The sequence below is a fragment of the Bidens hawaiensis genome, unplaced genomic scaffold (genome assembly GCF_021521415.1).
Source record: "Bidens hawaiensis isolate Kalapana, Puna unplaced genomic scaffold, B.hawaiensis_p1.1 tig00062166_1, whole genome shotgun sequence".
Classification (NCBI taxonomy): domain Eukaryota; kingdom Viridiplantae; phylum Streptophyta; class Magnoliopsida; order Asterales; family Asteraceae; genus Bidens; species Bidens hawaiensis.
In genome coordinates, this window is record NW_027501149.1 from 22,904 (window position 1) to 28,903 (window position 6,000).

Sequence of the window (6,000 nt, forward strand, 5' to 3'; positions counted from 1 at the left end):
CACCGAGAGTCTACAAACCTAGACTCCCATTTCCCGGGAGAGTCCGCAGGGATAGAGATGAAGAGCAGAACACTAAATTTCTTGATCTCCTGAAGCAACTTCACCTTAACATTCCATTCCTTGAGGCACTCACGCAAATGCCCAAATACGCAAAGTTTCTTAAGGATATTCTATCGAACAAAGAGAAGTTAGCCGAAGTCTCTTCCATTCCTCTAAGTGCTGGTTGCTCTGCAGTCTTGCAGAGAATGTTACCCGAAAAGTTGTCCGATCCTGGGAGTTTCACAATTCCCTGCATCTTAACTGATAATATGGTCGTCCATGCGCTGGCAGATCTTGGTGCCAGTATTAATCTCATGCCGTATTCCGTATATCGCAAGTTGGGACTAGGCGAACCGAGGCCTACCCGTATGAGTATCCAGCTTGCTGATCGTTCTGTGAAATACCACCGAGGGGTGGTCGAGAACATGCTTGTTCGTGTCGTCAAGTTCATCTTCCCGGTGGACTTTGTCATCCTGGACATGAACGATGACGATAGTGTCCCACTCATATTGGGCCGACCATTCCTTGCCACTGCACAGGCATTGATCGATGTCTGCTAGGGTAAATTAATCTTAAGAGTTGGGTATGAGAACGTCACCTTCGATGTTCGACAGTCACTGAAACACCCCAAGTCTGCTGATGACTCCTTATACTTCATTGATACCATCATGGAGCATGTCGGGGAGTTTTTCAGCGAAATTTGTGGAGGATCTGCCTCCGACACCCAGATTCTCGATAGGGAGATTCAGGAGATTGAAATGGTTGCCGTAACCAATCAGTCCTTAAATGACGACACCGAGTCGCATACCCCTGAATCTGGCGTGTCTGTTGAGATCGTACGAGACGATCCGATGGACCAACCTTCAGTCAAGAGTCCTCCTTCTTCCTTAGAGCTTAGAGATCTGCCTGCCCATCTTAAGTACGCATTATTAGATGAAGAGAGGAAGCTTCCAGTTATCATTGCATCTGCTTTGACGGAGGTCGAGAAGGAGAAGTTGTTGAGGGTGCTAAGAGAGCACAAAGAGGCAATTGTATGGAAGATTATCGACATCAAGGGTATCAACCCTTCGTTTTGCACTCATAAAATCCTCATGGAGGAAAATTTCAAAACTGTCGTCCAGCCGCAACGGCGGCTCAATCCGAAAATGCAAGAGGTCGTAAAGAAGGAGATCATTAAACTCCTTGATGCGGGGATCATTTTCCCCATTTCTGATAGTGCTTGGTGAGTCCAGTCCAAGTGGTTCCTAAAAATGGTGGTATGACTGTCGTCACCAACGAGAGGAACGAGCTTATTCCCACGAGAACTGTGACGGGATGGCGAGTCTGCATCGACTATCGCCGACTGAATGATGCCACCAGGAAAGACCACTTTCCTTTACCCTTCCTTGATCAAATGTTGGAGCGTTTAGCGGGTCATCAGTACTACTGCTTCTTGGATGGTTTCTCCGGGTATTTCCAGATTCCCATAGCTCCCGATGACCAGGAGAAAACCACTTTCACCTGCCCTTACGGTACGTTTGCCTACAAACGTATGCCGTTCGGACTGTGTAACGCTCCAGCCACATTCCAGAGGTGTATGGTGGCCATTTTCCATGATATGATCGAGGACTCCATGGAGGTATCCATGGACGATTTTTCCGTATTTGGGAGTTCCTTCGATCATTGTTTATCTAATCTTGAGAGGATGATGTCCCGTTGCGTTGATACCAACCTTGTCCTTAACTGGGAGAAGTGTCATTTTATGGTTCGTGAGGGCATTGTTCTGGGACATCGGATCTCGAGTGCGGGGATAGAGGTTGACAAAGCGAAGGTCGAGACCATTTCTAATCTTCCCCAACCCACCTCTGTGAGATCCATTCGTAGTTTTCTAGGTCATGCCGGGTTCTACCGCCGGTTCATTAAAGATTTCTCTAAAATCGCGAGACCTATGACCAAACTTTTGGAGAAGGATGCTCCATTTGTTTTTTCCGAGCAGTGTATCGAGGCTTTTGATCTTCTAAAAGACAAACTTGTTAACGCCCAGATCATGGTTGCTCCCGACTGGTCGTCACCATTCGAGTTGATGTGTGACGCGAGCGACTTCGCAGTCGGAGCAGTTCTTGGACAACGGAAGGATAAATATTTCCATCCCTTCTACTATGCGAGCCGGACCTTAAACGGCGCACATGAAAGCTATACCACCACCGAAAAGGAGCTTTTAGCTGTGGTGTTCGCTTTCAACAAATTTAGGTCCTATCTGGTTTTGTCCAAAACGATTGTTTATACGGATCATGCTGCTATTCGTTATCTCTTCAGCAAGCAGGATGCCAAACCTCTTCTTATCCGTTGGATCCTGTTGCTTCAAGAGTTTGATATTGAGATCCGTGATAAAAAGGGGGCCGAGAATGTTGCGGCCGATCATCTTTCACGTCTAGAAGGTGCTGAGTTAGGAGATTCGGGGGGCAGGATCAACGACCGTTTTCTGACGGAAAGTCTCATGTTCGTTAAGGCACAGGAGGAGGGTTTTCCATGGTTCGCTGACTTCGCAAACTATCTTGCTGATGGATACCTCCCGAAGATGTCTTACCAGCAAAAGAAGAAATTCTTTGCTGATGTTAAGTTTTACCTATGGGACGACCCGTATCTTTTCCGTGTTGGTGCGGATCAGTTAATTAGGAGATGTGTAGATGCAAAGGAGGGATGGCAGATTTTGAGCCATTGTCATGTGGGACCGACAGGAGGTCACCACGGTGCGAGTTCGACAGCAAAGAAGGTATTTGATTCTGGATTCTATTGGCCTTCTATTTTCAAAGACGCACATGAGTTTGTTAAAAATTGTGACCGATGTCAACGTGTTGGTAATATCTCTTCCCAGAATGAGATGCCCCAAAATGCGATTCAGGTATGCGAGGTTTTTGACATTTGGGGTATCGATTTTATGGGCCCGTTCCCGTCGTCTAGAGGGAACAAGTACATTCTTGTGGCTGTTGATTACGTTTCCAAGTGGGTCGAGGCCAAAGCATTGCCCACTAACGTCGCCCGAGTTGTAGTGAGATTTTTAAAAGGTTTGTTTTCCCGTTTTGGAGTCCCGAAGGCCTTGATCAGTGATCGAGGTACTCACTTCTGCAATGCGCAAATGGAGAAGGCGTTGCAGATCTATGGGGTCACCCACCGGCTTGCGACCGCCTACCACCCACAAACCAGTGGGCAAGTAGAAGTGAGTAATCGGGGAATCAAACGTATTCTCGAGAAAACGGTTGGTTCAAGTCGTCGGGATTGGTCCGACAAATTAGATGACGCTCTGTGGGCCTTCCGTACAGCCTACAAGACTCCGACTGGTTCCACACCATTTCGGATGATTTATCGGAAGGCATGTCATCTTCCTGTTGAATTGGAACACCGCTCTTCATGGCCCTTCAGAGGGTTAATCTTGATTTATCCGTCACTGAGAGTACACGTTTCCATCAGTTGCACGAGTTGGAGAAGCTCCGGGATCACGCATATGCACAATCATTTCGGTATAAGGAGCGGACGAAGGAACTGCATGATAGAAAGCTGAAGGGTAATAAGCAGTTCAAGTGTGGGGATACGGTTTTATTGTATAATTCACGGTTGAGGTTATTCCCGGGAAAGTTGAAATCCCGATGGTCGGGACCGTTCACGGTCACTGAGGTTTTCCCGTATGGCACCATTGAGATACAAGATCGAAGCGGGAAGTTTAAGGTGAACGGCCATAGACTGAAGCACTACATTGGAGAGCCGATAACTGATCAGACAGTCGAGGTGTTCTACCTTGACTCATTCACCGAGGATTAGTCGTGATGGATGCATCACTCGGGAGACAGCCCGAGTTGTAGAGTTTGTATTATGATTCTCTTTATTATCTGTTTTTATTTGTTTTATTTTTAGTTATATTTATAAAAACATAAAAATACAAAAAAAAAGAAAAAAATAAATATTTAATAAAAAAAAAATTAAAATAAATTCAAAAACACAAAAATATGTTTATTTCTTATGTTTTTGTTTTCTGTTTTGTATGCCGCTACATGCGAGCGAGTTTGAGTTGTTACAGGTATTATTATGTGCTTGGTAGCTCTGATGGCGTTTTGGAACTGGTTCACCCGTGGTTGTGGCCGCGAATGAAATGCTATACGGTCGTTCGTTTGAGTCATACACAGCTGATGAAGAATTTGCATCTAAACCAGGGGAGTAACCCGTTCTCTATTTTTAATTTCTGTTCTTTAAAGTTTTTAATTTTATGCTTTACGTTTTATTTTTATTTTACTTCTTTTCCTTGTGCTCATCGAGGATGATTTCGTTCTAAGTGTGGGGATGGGAATTTATTTTACTTAGTTGTAAAAAAAAATTAAAAAAAAATAAAAGTTCTCATTTGTTTTTCGTTTTCGTACGTTGTTCAAGTTTGTTAAAAAAAATAAAAAAAAAATAAAAAAAAAAATAAAAAAATAAAAAAAAATGTCCCTTGTTTTTAGTTTCTTTTGCGTTAAAGTCGGAGATGATGATTTTATTCGGAAATTGGGTTTTCAAACTACTAATAATATGAGATAAATAAAAGAAAACGCACTTAACTTGGGATGTGTCGGTAGGCTCAGCCTTGAAAATGAAAGGGCAAATTTGATAAAACGGTTAAACGGAAATCTTTTGTGGGTTAAGCGTTTTGTCCGTGGAAAATAAGCAATGAAAGGTCGGGCCATACTCAAGCCTCAAATTTTGGTATGAAAAATTGGAAATATCATGAGTTTTTAAAAATCTGAATACGTTATCATATGATGCTTGGGTAGGTTTAACGTTAGAGTATGCCGTGTAGCCTGTGATATAAATCTTAAAATGATAGTTTAGTGTTTTACACCTCATCGGCGTATGGTTTTATAACATTAAATCCTGTATTGATGGGATGCTTCGGGTCCGGAGACCATGGGTCTGTATGCAATCTATTTAGCTGGGTATTCACAATTCCTAAGTGGGGTTGTGAATATTTAAAATAAAGCCAAAGAGCAAACCCTTATAAGTCTATAAACATGATCACAAAAAGTACGAAAGTACAAATACACTACAAACTTGATCATCCACGCTGTTAGTCATGTGGGATCTTCTTGCTCGCGTCTCATTACCATTAAGAAACGGACCACAAGGGACACGCTACATGTAAGCCCTACAAATAAAATTTGGCATACTCACCTATGGTTATGGATTTGGGGTATTGCTTGATAACGGGGGTATGTCATGTTGTGGGGAGCACTGGCTATAAATAATTGAACCTTAATCATATCTAATGGCTGCTTGATAGACTTTGATGCTTAAGCTTAGGTGGATAAACAATACCCTTGATCGTCTTAACTATTCATAAATATTGAGCAACAAAGTTTTAATTCTGCTAACTTTGAGGTTTAAGTCAAGTTGGGGTGGTCTGGTCCGGTAAAAGCAGAAAATAAGCGGGTCTTAATTGTGTAAACCACTAAGTAATATTATTGTCGGATCTTATTTGTCCCGGTAAAGAATAAGGCATGGGTTTAGGTGGACAGCAATATCGATGATCGCGGTTTTTGCATTTTTCTGAGCTTTAAAATCTAACCTATATGTTTGATTTGACTTTGATTTTCCGATTCTGATCCAACTGCAGTAAAATCTTTTTCAGGGACGAAAAAGTCTTAAGTGTGGGGATGTTTGATGTGTTGAATAACACACTTATATTTCCTTACAATTTTATAATGTTTTAATGATTTAATATCAAATTTATGTAAGTTTAGGGGGTTAAGTGCAAAGTTTTACAAAATTGAAATGTTTTGTGTAGGTTATGGAAAGATGTGGAAAAAAGGCAAGAAAAAGAGAACTTGGAGGGTTTAAGTGTCAAAGTTTAATCAAGGCCCGACCCAAGCCCACATCTTAAAAGCCTTTTATATTATTATATTTAATTAATAACAAGGATAATCAGCCATTATCTCATCACTAATCCCGAAATCAAGA